The 13,181-nt window shown below is 35.7% G+C and overlaps 2 protein-coding genes across 4 annotated transcripts in view; both read left to right on the top strand.

Moving 5' to 3' along the window:
* LOC127855320 (receptor-type tyrosine-protein phosphatase N2-like) overlaps positions 1 to 13,181 on the top strand; it is a 266,493-nt gene that overhangs the window by 745 nt on the left and 252,567 nt on the right. The gene's annotated exons all lie outside the window — the stretch shown is intronic.
* LOC127855319 (sterol regulatory element-binding protein cleavage-activating protein-like) overlaps positions 1 to 13,181 on the top strand; it is a 252,067-nt gene that overhangs the window by 183,304 nt on the left and 55,582 nt on the right. The window lies entirely within an intron of this gene.

Genomic DNA, 13,181 nt, shown 5'->3' with positions numbered 1-13,181 from the left:
TAAGACTTTTTTGGTTTCAAATCTTGACATTAAGACAAAGTGATCTGAATTGCTATATATCTTATCATTGATTGGTGTAATACAGTTCTCATCTCAGTCCTTTTATTATTATATGATCACATTGTTAGATACAGTCATCTTCTGAGGGCTGATATATATTATTTTCAACTACCGGTGGCATCAAGTTACAACACTTTTAAATTGAACAGTAATCTTAAATTTAGTACTTACTGCATACAATTGATTGCTTATTAAGCTCGAGACATTGGGATTGGCCGTGAAGAGACATACAAGTTTGAGAGTTTATTAAATTATTTCAAGGTCAAGTACAGTTTTTCAATGGAATTAAAGACATATTTTTTTGATGGCAAATGACTCTTAAGACAATTTTGAGGTTGGTTTGTAGCATCCATTGTACTGAACCATTATTTAAAGAAGGAAACAATAAACTATAGGCATGTAACGTTAAAAAAAGAACTTGCATTTTATCATTATCCAGTTAACTCAGACAACTATCCATTTAGATTACAACCATTATAATTTTGATCTGTAATCAGCAAGACACTTAAGAAAAATGCATTTTTCACACCTTTTTCTAGGATAAATAATATGAATTGGACTTTGAATGGTAATTAGTTTGACAAATAAATAATGGTTTGTTATCTGCAGTTTCAAAGAATAACTTTATTTATTACCTTGTGTTTGAGTTAGTAATCTACCAATTATCCAAAGCAACAAGACACATTGACTGTGTACTCAGGTGTACTGCTTTATTGATGACGATGGCGGTCATGTCTATTGTAACCACAGCCCCAATCTTTGCTTCCATGTATATGTTTCCTTAGCAGTCACAGAACAAAGAGACTTCTTCTTATTCCAAAATATGGTTAATATAAGCTCCTCAAAATATTGTTACGGTCTAGATTGACCACTAATTTGGTATTCATGAAGCCAGTGTTCTGTAAGGAAAGATTTATGGGGAAATGATAACAGCAAAGTGTGTATCTGTGTGGTTCTTGAAGTGGGGATGGATTATTATGCCCCCCTTCGAAGAAGAGGGGGTATATTGCTTTGCACATGTTGGTCGGTCGGTCGGTTCGTCCACCAGGTGGTTTTTGGATGATAACTCAAGAACGCATACGCGGCCAACGGGGCGAACTCTGAACAATAATAAATGAAGCAACTGGTCTGTAATCCTAAATCTATAATTATCAGTCCAATGAAACATCATCATTTGAGTAAAATAAAGTGGATCAGTAAAAATATTATCAGAATATGAGATTTTTTGTATATTTTGTATATTTATGCCCCCCTTCGAAGAAGAGAGGGTATATTGCTTTGCTCATGTCGGTCGGTCTGTCGGTCGGTCTGTCGGTCTGTCTGTCCACCATGTGGTTGTCAGACGATAACTCAAGAACGCTTGGGCCTAGGATCATGAAACTTCATAGGTACATTGATCATGACTAGCAGATGACCCCTATTGATTTTGAGGTCACTAGGTCAAAGGTCAAGGTCACGGTGACTCGAAATAGTAAAATGTTTTTTTGAATGATAATTTTAGAATGCATACGCGGCCAACAGGGCACACTCTGAACAATATTACCGAAGCAACTGGTCTGTTATCCTAAATCTATAATTATCAGTCCAATGAAACATCATCCATTTAGTAAAATACAGTGGATCAGTAAAAATATTATCAGAATATGAGATTTTTTGTATATTTTGTATATTAAATATTGTGTTAATGTTTAATTTTGTTGATTAATATAAATATAAGCAGGACAGGGGAGGTAATACACTACAGGGGAAACAAATGCAATAAGTTTAAATTTATTGTTACAGATTTGCCTCCCTTGTAATATATTTAAATTTTACCAAATGTAAGGCTAACTGCATTTTTGTAATGCATACTACTTCTACTACTACTACTACAACTACTACTACTACTACTGCTGCTACTACTGCTGCTGCTGCTGCTACTACTACTACTACTACTTCTTCTACTACTACTACTACTACTACTACTACTACTACTACTACTACTACTACTACTACTACTACTACTACTACTTCTACTGCTACTACTACTACTACTACTACTACTACTACTACTACTACTACTACTACTACTACTACTACTACTACAACTACTCTACTACTACTACTACTACTACTACTACTACTACTACTACTACTACTACTACTACTATTTCTTTTGCTACCACCACCACCACCTACTACTACTATTTCTTTTGCTACCACCACCACCACCTACTACTACTACTACTCTATTACTACTACTACTACTACTACTACAACTACTACTACTACTACTACTACTACTACTACTACTACTACTACTACTACTACTACTACTTCTACTACTACTACTACTACTACTACTACTACTCTACTACTACTACTACTACTACTACTACTACTACTACTACTACTACTACTACTACTACTTCTACTACTACTACTACTACTACTACAACTACTACAACTACTACTACTATTTCTTCCACCACCACCACCACCACCACCACCACCACCACCACCACCACCACCACCACCACCACCACCACCACCACCACCACCACCACCACCACCATTCACAGTGACAGAAAACGTATTCAGTGACAAAAAACGTATTCACACAATTGCTGCTACTACAACTTATAGCCCATATAGGTGGGCATGCATGTTTTACAAACAGCCCTTGTTAATATTGTGTTAATGTTTAATTTTGTTGATAAATATAAATATAAGCAGGACAGGGGAGGTTATACACTATTACATCTTTCTTATATACAGGGGAAACAAATGCAATCAGTTGAAATTTCATGTTAAATAAATAGAGGATATTTGTTTGTGTCAGTGTGAGATCATTTGTTATTTTTTATGATCACATTTTATTATTACTTTGACAAAACAACACTTACCTGAAAACCACAATGGAACCACCCAAACAATACCCCACACCCCTACCAGAATCCCTCCCCCCCCCTCAACCTCACCCCCTTCAATTTTTTTTTAAAACATCATATAATAAATTACCACACCAAACATTATTCCCCCTCTCACCCCCACCCCCCCTATCCCCCCCCAATTTTTTTTAAAACATCTAATAAATTACCACAGCCCACATTTTACCCGCCTCTCACTCCCCCCATACCCACCCACCCCCCCACAGTTTTTTTATACATCTAATAAATTACCCCACCCCACATTATATAACTCCCTTCTCACTCCCCCCTATCCCCCTACCACCCCCCCCCAAAAAAAAAAGTTTGTTTTTGTTAAACATCTTATAAATTACCACACCTCACATTATACCCCCCTCTAACCCCCACCTACCCCCCCACCCAAAATAAAAAAAAAAAAATATATATTTTTAAAACATCTAATAAATTACCACACCTGACATTATACCCCCTCTCACTCCCCCCTACCCCTCTACCCCCCACCCCCCCACATTTTTTTTAAACAACTTATAAATTACCCCCACCCCCACATTATACCCCCCTCTCACCCCCACCCCCCCTACCCCCCCTCTCCCCCCCAAAAATATTTTTTTAAACATCTAATAAATTACCAGACCCCACATTAGACCCCCCTCTCAACCCCCCACCCCCTACCCCCCCCACCCCCCCCCCATTTTTTTAAACATCTAATAAATTACCACACCCCACATTATACCTCCTCTCACTCCCCCTACCCCCAACCCCCCCCCCCCATTTTTTTTAAACATCTAATAAATTACACCACCCCACATTATACCCCCCTCTCACTCCCACCTACCCCCTTACCCCCCCCCACAATGAAGGAAAAAAATCGATATTTTTTTGTAAACATCTAATAAATTACCCCACCCCACATTATACCCCCCCTCTCACCCCCACCCCCCCCCCCTACCCCCCCCCAAAAAAAAAAAAAGATTTTTTTATACATCTAATAAATTACCGCACCCCACATTATACCCCCCTCTCACTCCCCCTACCCCCCCAGCCCCCCACCCCCCTATTTTTTTTTTTTTAAACATCTTATAAATTACCCCACCCCACATTATACCTCCCTTTTAACCCCCCTACCATCCACCCCCCCCCCCCCCAATTTTTTTAAACATCTAATAAATTACCTTACCCTACATTATACCCCCCTCTCACCCCCCTACCCCCCCCCCCCTCCCCCCCCAAAAAAAAATTTTTTTTTGCTTTTTTTATTTTTGAAAGATCATCTTTTATTTTATGCTTTCCGGTGGTTTATAGAGAAATATCAGTGAATTAAAACTGATAATTTCACTGTTTCAAACAGTGAAAATTATCAGTGAAAATTATCGATAATTTTCACTGTTTACTTTGAAATGACGTCATTTTTTTGACGAAATCACGTCATTATCCCAGCGAAATTCTTTAGTTAAACTCTTAAACACTGTATATAAACGGTGAAAAAAGCATAAAATAAAAAGAAAATTTGTTGGATTCGGTGGAATATAAATTTTAATTCATTCGTGATCATAGAAAAAATATATTTTCACTCGTGGCTGCGCCACTCGTGAAAATATTATTTTCTATGATCACTTGTGAATTAAAATCGATAATCCACCGAATCCAAAAATTTCCTCTATATAAATTATTGAATATGAACAATTTTCCCATGATGGCTTATGTTATACTGTCAAGCACTCAAATAGTCGAGCGTGCTGTCTTCTGACAGCTCTTGTTAGGTCACAAGGTCAAAGGTCAAGGTGACTCGAAATAGTAAAATGGTTTCCGGATGATAACTCAAGAATGCTTACGCCTAGGATCATGAAACTTCATAGGTACATTGATCGTGACTGGCAGATGACCCCTATTGATTTTCAGGTCACTCAGTCAAAGGTCAAGGTCACAGTGACTCGAAATAGTACAATGGTTTCCGGATGATAACTTACATAAGGTCAAAGGTCATGGTCACAGTGACAAAAAACGTATTCACACAATGGCTGCCACTACAACTGACAGCCCATATGGGGGGCATGCATGTTTTACAAACAGCTCTTGTTTCTGTTTGGTTAGACTGTGTTCATTAAAGAGTTTTCCTCTCTAATGTGGCTTATTAAGGCTATAAAACAGTTACAAATACTTAAAATGACTGAATTAATGAATGATGGTGAATTTGAACACACAAAAAGTAAGTAAATGTCTGGCCATTTCACAAATTTTTGGCATTTTGTGACTTGTTAATCAATGATTCAGGTGGCCAAGTATGGATTAATATTGCAGAAAGGAAGAAACAATTTATTTAGTATGTACTACTCTGATCAGATTCTCTGAAGCATAAATCTCTGATGAATAACCTTCCATTAATGAATAAAAAAAAGATGATCCCTGTTCCATAAAGTCATCCATTCTTTTAATGCAATACAATTTTGCAGGTTTTTTAACAACAAGGTGCATATATTATATTTTCAAATAAGCAAAAGGAAGAAATTTATACAGATTTGTCAAAATGAATTATTTTGGTCATAATGCAAGTATGAGAAATTGTTTAAGTAATACCTGCTACTTTTAGTTGGAAATGATTAAAGCAACATGCAAATATTTATATATTTCAAGTGTTATTTCTAGCAAGACACAGTACTTGTTATACCTTGAACATATATTTTACATGTATTGACTTCAATTGTGAACACCTTGTATTTGTATGTAGACAGTTTACAAGTACTTGAAGCCTGATTATTGACTGTCTGTCAACTCATGTGATAAAACATACAAAGATCCCATGGAAATCAGTCTTCTAAATAATGTAAATTCCAACCATGGCCTGATGGTAGAATTTATCATTTTCTGGACCAATAAAGATTTCTTTCTTCAGTCAACGACACATAAGGCTTGAGTGTTTAACTGTATCTCATATACACGTGTTTAGTAAAAACTACAGTTTTACAACCATTAATGGAAATTATACATGTTGGCAGCTGACGGACATTGGCTAGTAATGTCTTGGTAACAGAATGAGTCAATGACTGTCATTGCATTTGTTAGTTTTCTTTATTGATCAGTATTCAGCCCTCTATTTTCCCTGTAGTAAATTTCTTGCTTTTACCAGCTTTCTGATAAAAACAAACTGCTATGCACAATGGCATTTAGTTCTTTGCTGCAAAGTGTGGTTCAGTTAAATATCGGACCGTGTATTTTTTGGCGACCCTCAATAAACTTTCTACGTTATCTGCATATTATTATGCCCCCCGTCAAAGAAGAGGGGGTATATTGTTTTGCACATGTCAGTCTGTCGGTCGGTCCGTCGGTTTGTCCACCAAATGGTTTCCGGATAACTCAAGAACGCTTAGGCCTAGGATCATAGGTACATTGATCATTACTTCAAATTAGCAGTGCATCCCGTTTATTCAGTTTTTGTAAATCACTTTCTGGTAAATATTTACGATAAAAGCTCTCAATTATTTCTTTAACACAAACCTTGCCATTTTTCTATAGTATCAAATAAATTTTAAGTGACTATTTATAGATTTGATGAAATATTGCCTCTGAACATGTGTCAATCCCCTGACGTGTTGTGTGCTTGCTAAAACACTCAATACACGCACAATACACATGACGCTACGTTGTACATGCTGCATAATTTTTGCGCTCTTTTTGATTGAGAAAAAGATCAGACACCAAGTAAATTTGCACTGCTAATTTGAAGCAAGAATATTTTATCATTGTGGTAACATGTAATTTAACGTTGCGGTAAAATTTACAATCGGATTAAAAACGCGTTAACATCGACTTACGGGAATAGGTTTCGGATTACAAATTTAATTATTCCCATTTGAGATTTTAACAAATATTAACAGTTGCATTATGAATTCAACGATTATTTGTTTAAACACTTTACGAGTCGAATAAATGTTTTGATGGAATTATGCATGAAATTCACCTTGTCCACGAGGATTACGGCCAGTTGCCATCATCAGTCCTCTAAGTATCGATTATCGGACAAAACATTTACAAGTGTGCGTAATTAATTCAACGAAAATGTGTTAAAGCGCATTGCGTGTCGAATAAATATCAGAAAAAGGAGGTGAATCAGTTCTATAAATGGACATGATGAAATATACATGTAATGGAATAAAATTGTTATCATAACCGGGAGTTATTTGCACAACCTACTCGCTATAAGTAATTAATTGTTTACCACTTGCAATTAATTTCTCGTATTAATTATGAGTCATAGGTAACACTTGTTTACAGTAAAAAGGTGTGATGGTGATGACCGAAACCGTCTTTAATGTACTGTACTAGTTACCGGTTTTATAGTACGTAAATAATTTATCTTCTTGCTAATCAAGCTGTGATAAATTCTTACTTCATGCCCTACATCAAAAAAATAAAAGGTTGATATTTAACTCTGCCCTCATAAGCATTCGCGTAACCGATTGGACGATGAACATCACAGTTAAACGACTGGAAAGTTACCTGATATATCCTTGTCAGCATTTAAATGACTGTGTAATGTGGTTAGATTAATCAATACACGCGTCTTATCAGTGGATTTTCCATTACCCCATGTGGTGTTTATGGCGATTACTTGTGAAAGTAGGTACCGATTGCTCTTTTTAAACAGGGAATATTGATACACTGATTGAGAAACCTTGATTTTGTTTGACAATCTCCACTTTCTTTTAGTGAATAATACACTGATCGGAAATTTTCAAGCGCCCCGGGGACTCTGATTTTAAAATTCAAGCGCATCGGCGACGGATCGTTAAATGGCCTGTGGAAAGCCCTGATAAGTTATTTTATAGATGAACATTTAATAGTGGTGTCGATTGTTCCAAATTTGAAATCTTGAAAATTAGGCCGGGGGTCTAGGAACCGCAGCCGCAGGAACCCAACAGGAATAAAGGACAGATCCCCCACCCTATCCAGGGCCCTTACTCATTGTTCTTTTTTATAGTATTTCCAATTGTATTTTCAGGTGAATACAATTCAAAATAGTATAAACCACACCGTCCGTATCACCGCATGTGTATTCGTCATTCTATTTCTTCTATAAAGAACTTCGAAAATTAATTATAATCGATGAAAAATAATATTTCCGGAAACGACAGTCTGAAAAATTTTAAGCGTTTTGCACATGAAATAAAATGGACTATTAAAGCCGTTGCCAGAAGTCAACATTAAACTCGGAAATAAGGAAAGCAACAAATGCAAAATTAATGAACAGCAAGTTTTTATTTCATAAAAGCATTGTACAGCCATATAGCATTATATACATCATCAAATTTATTGTACATACAGTTGTACACACCAAAAATGAGAAGATGCACCATGTACATTTTCTAAAAAAAATATTTTTAAAAATAAAATTATTTGCCTACCTACCCTAATTTTTTAGGCCATTTCAGTGGAAACATACATTTTGTTTAGGCCTTAGTCAAATATTACAAATATATGTTTGGTTTGAACGGCTGAAGGATTTATATATTCGCGAAGGCGTGTGAGTTTTCTTGATGGCTAATATACTGGACAGGTGGTTTTTTCCGGGTACTCCGGCTTCGCCTCAAACACAAGACCAAAATCTTCGTCCTAACTTTTGTGAGTCAAATAGTTATTAGGTAGGAGATCTGGAACAACTCTGTAGATAAGGGGAGAATGCTTTTGTTGGGTACTGATCAAGATTTTAATTTAGATTTATTCCTGTTGTCCCCAATCTGTTCAACGCTCTCCTGAATATCGATGGATGTCCTTTTTTCCCTGGAATTATTTGCTTTGACTGGACAATACATTTGGTATTGGCTCATTAAACAAATTATCTGCTTTGACTGGACAATGCATTTGTTATTGGTTCATTAAACAAACTGACCAACACTTATAGGAGAACATATCAGACTGTGTAATTTGTATGACCATAAATTACCATGTTATATCAGTGCTCCAGCTAGGATTAGAAAAGGACAGGGTGTTCTTATATGCATGGCAAATATTGTTCTGTAATTTATTAAACGCATTTCACTGTGAATATTGAGTCAATTTAATGATACTTCAAATAAAAGTAGCTGCATAATAATGTGACCATAAAAAAAGGCATGTAGAGGTTCCGAGGGGGAAGGATTGGACATACAGGGGTCTGGGGCCCTTCAGTTTAGGCATAGCTTCAGCACTGTCACCATTACAAAAAAAAACTAGAAAAAAAACTGAATACACAAGAAATAGCATATTCTAATGAGCAATATACCAACAATCTACTTAAAATTTTAAGTGTAAGATTTATTTCCGATTCCAGTACAAAAATATTATGTTTGCATCATTAATATATCTATATTGGTATATCGTATTATTTTCTTGAGATATTATTGCATATAAGTGTCATATATTGCAACACAAGTCTTTTGAACAGGGCTATAGTGCTGAATAATGCTGCTGCTGCTCTTAAAAATACACTGCAGCGCTGATATATTGCGGTTGTTGGGGTCCAAAGATCGCGAGCGCGATTTATCTGGCGCGCGACATAACTCGAGAAATGTCTAACTTAATTGTATTCCAGTTAATTTGTCAAATTTCCCCAATGTTTTCATTTTATGTACGGCTCTACTACATATTTGTAGAGTGATAATTGCAAACCAATTCTACAATAAACATTTTTCATACCTACATATGTATCTGTAATTATCATAAAAACCAAAATGTAAATGATCTTTTTCATTTTCATGTAGGATCGCTCGTGAAACAGTTAAAAACAAGAATTCTTGCCGTAAAAAAAACGTTAAAAATATAATTGTGCATTAATTCCAATTTACCCTTAAAAACAGTCCTAATGAAGGAACTGAAACAGCGTAACGGTAACGATACAGCGTGTTTGAATTATTTTTTTATTAAGAGGAAATGTCAATGCCACATAATTAGCGAGATACCACGTTACTTTAGTTGAAATTGACAACGAAACTTTTAATGGAAATTAAATTATCTCAATGTTGTACCCGCTACAAAACTTTTATTTAGAAATAAATACACCCATACCAATTTTCGCGCGCTTTTTATCAGAACAAAGAAATTCATGACCAGCACCGAAATTTAACGATTTATATACCAGTTATCTGCCATTATTACCTTTGAAATGACACTAATTTGTTATTTATTACGTGTTAAAAACAAACCCAGGCGTGTGTACATTACACTGTCACTTATAGACTGTTTTTCACGCTTCACTGCGTGCCATAGTAAGCTGCAACATATAGGGTGTAAATACTAGCTAGAACTGGTTTTTTGCTTAAGTTAGCGAATTCTCAGATTAAAACATGTAATTAAGTGATCAGGCTAGTCGGATTTTTGGGAGTTATAGCCAAAGCGCGATATATTGGACAGCGCGATATAACGGTCCGCAATATATCGGTGTTACAGTGTAGTCACTTCGGTGTTTATATTAATACCAGCATATTTCCTCACCACTTTGGAAATGGTACTGGTACTGGTGAAATAGGGAAAACAGACATTCCTAAAAGTATTTAACCCTTTACCACTTAGATATGTATTTTCACTCATTTGTTGTCCCTTAGAAAGTAACATTTAATTTAAGACCTTTCTTAATAGATTCAAGTTTTAAAGGCTTCATTTCCAAGCCTTAGATATTGATGAGCAGCAAACAGCATTAAACATGAACAGACTGCAAGTTACTCTCAGGCTGTTCTGGTTTTATGCTGTTTGAACATAGCCATTTTCACTTTGCTAGTGAGTGGGAAAGGGTTCGAGTCCACAAGACATTCCGTCCTGTGGACTTGAACATCACGTCACCGACTCAAATTGATTGACATATTGATAATTGGAAAAATGAAATGGATAGTAAACAACACAACACTGAACAATGAACACTTACAAATCACAACACACTCACAGTATTCAAAAGAAAAAATATTTAAACCAAAAATTAGCTAAAAACAATGCAATTCTCAATTGAAAATTCAATATAAATTGTATACTGGTATGAAAATTGTTTCGTTGGATAACCTGCGTCTGAATGAACCAGGTTTGTGTCAGTAGACTCGACCGTCCATAAAACTTTGCTAGAATCAACATCTGACAACTATGTACTGGACTCAATATTTAATTCATAATCCCCATTTTGATAAGTCAGAATCGTATAAACGAGTGATTGATAATCAATTCCAGAAATTAGTTTGGCTGCTTTTATGTTACACAGAAATTGGTTACGGCTCCATGGCATTGACGATTTGAACCATTGTGAATCAGTTGTGTGAATAACCCAGTGTCACTATTAATGGAAAATTTCAGTAGTTTTGTGGCAGTTTCTTGGCATTGCTATACCTACCACACTTATCAGTCCTTTCAGTGGCTCTGTGGCAGTTTCTTGGCATTGCTATACCTACCACACTTATCAGTCCTTTCAGTGGCTCTGTGGCAGTTTCTTGGCATTGCTATACCTACCACACTTATCAGTCCTTTCAGTGGCTCTGTGGCAGTTTCTTGGCATTGCTATACCTACCACACTTATCAGTCCTTACCGTGTACTCCTCTGTGAAAAAACGTGGCCAGTCACTAATAAGACTGATAATGGCAACCTGGTGTAATCCTCATGAATATTGTGCATTTCATGCTTAATATTGTCAAAACATTATTTTACTTCGACAAGTAAAGCTGTTTAACAAATTATTTAATTATCTAAAACTGTAAATGTACCATTGCATTCTCTGCATTTAGTGACCATAATAAAATTTGTAATCCGAAACACGCTTTTGAATGTTAATGTTTACGCCATATTATCCAATTTTAGCCTCAAATAAACAGTGCACAAGTCATGTATATTTCGTGTTGACTGTTCATTCTTTGTTCCGATAAAAAGCAGCACATTTGTTTTTATGATGTCCTGGATGAGTTTGAATAATGGTTCCTGTCTGTTGAAAAACATGGCTGCCAAGTGGCGATGATTTTCCTTATATGGCTTTTGTAAAACCTTGATAACTCTCTAGAAGCCACATTTTTAGTCAAATTTTTATGAAACTTAGTCAGAATATTTGTTCTAATGATAGTTAGGCATAGTTATACAATGGTTATGGTTCGTCAAAAAAATGTGGCCATCAGGGTGCAGGGCATTTTTCTGTCTATGGCTATAATTTAACCTTGTACTCTAGAAGTCACATATTAAGTCCAATGGTCATGAAACATAGTAATAACATTTGTTCTAATGATATCTGGGCAGAGTTTAAATATGGTTCCTGTCCATTCAAAACATGGTCGCGAGGGAGCGGGGCATTTTTTGTTGAATATTGGACAGTCTCATGTAAACATTTCTGTCTTACATTCCATTCAATTGCTTTTACCACACAATAAAAGCAAGAGAAGTTGTGCATATTATGCACGGAAGGAATTGCCAAGTTGACAAGTTGATTTCTTCTCCATACTTTGAGAACAACCAAATGGAAGAGAATTTGTAAACAGACTTTGTATGGATCTTATGGATACCAAAGTCCATGATTTCATCTATGGCATTGACATAACCCAGCCCTCAGAGGTTATTTAATAATCAATACCTCTACAAGGCATATCCTTTAATGAACATGGCATTTTCATGCCTGCAACACATATAGGCCTTTGATTATGATTTCTTATCGGTCTTTGATTATGATTTCAACAGAGCTTGACCAGTATTGGATTCATTTCAGAGTTTAATGAATTTTATGATGATGTTTGTTGATGTGAGGCTGCCCTAACAATAGTTTTCTGTGATGATAATGAAATTTAACATTGACGTGTTTCACAATATTCTTTTTAATTTATTTATGTTGTTTTTTTCAAGAACTGTTTAAATGTAATACCACTTGAAAAATGGCTATACACTGTATTTAATTAAAACTGACTTCTTTAAATAGTGAAATATATTATTGATAACTTTCTGAATAAAGTTGCAAAATCTTAAGTTTTAATAGACATTCATGGAAGCCTACCAGGTTTGGACAGTCCGCTTACCTGAAGTTATGACGCCTCAGCTTTCTGATGTTTAAATAGTCAATAAAGAGGACTTGCAATGGACATATTTTTGTCCCCTACAGGTTTCACCAGAGGGGACTTATGCTTTGCGCTCTGTGTGCCCGTCAGTCTGTCAGTCTATATAATTTCCTCTATATAAATTATTGAATATGAACAATTTTCCCATGATGGCTTATGTTATACTGTCAAGCA

This window comes from Dreissena polymorpha, chromosome 13, assembly GCF_020536995.1.
Source record: "Dreissena polymorpha isolate Duluth1 chromosome 13, UMN_Dpol_1.0, whole genome shotgun sequence".
Taxonomy (NCBI): Eukaryota; Metazoa; Mollusca; class Bivalvia; order Myida; family Dreissenidae; genus Dreissena; species Dreissena polymorpha.
This window is presented reverse-complemented; position numbering and strand designations above follow the sequence as displayed.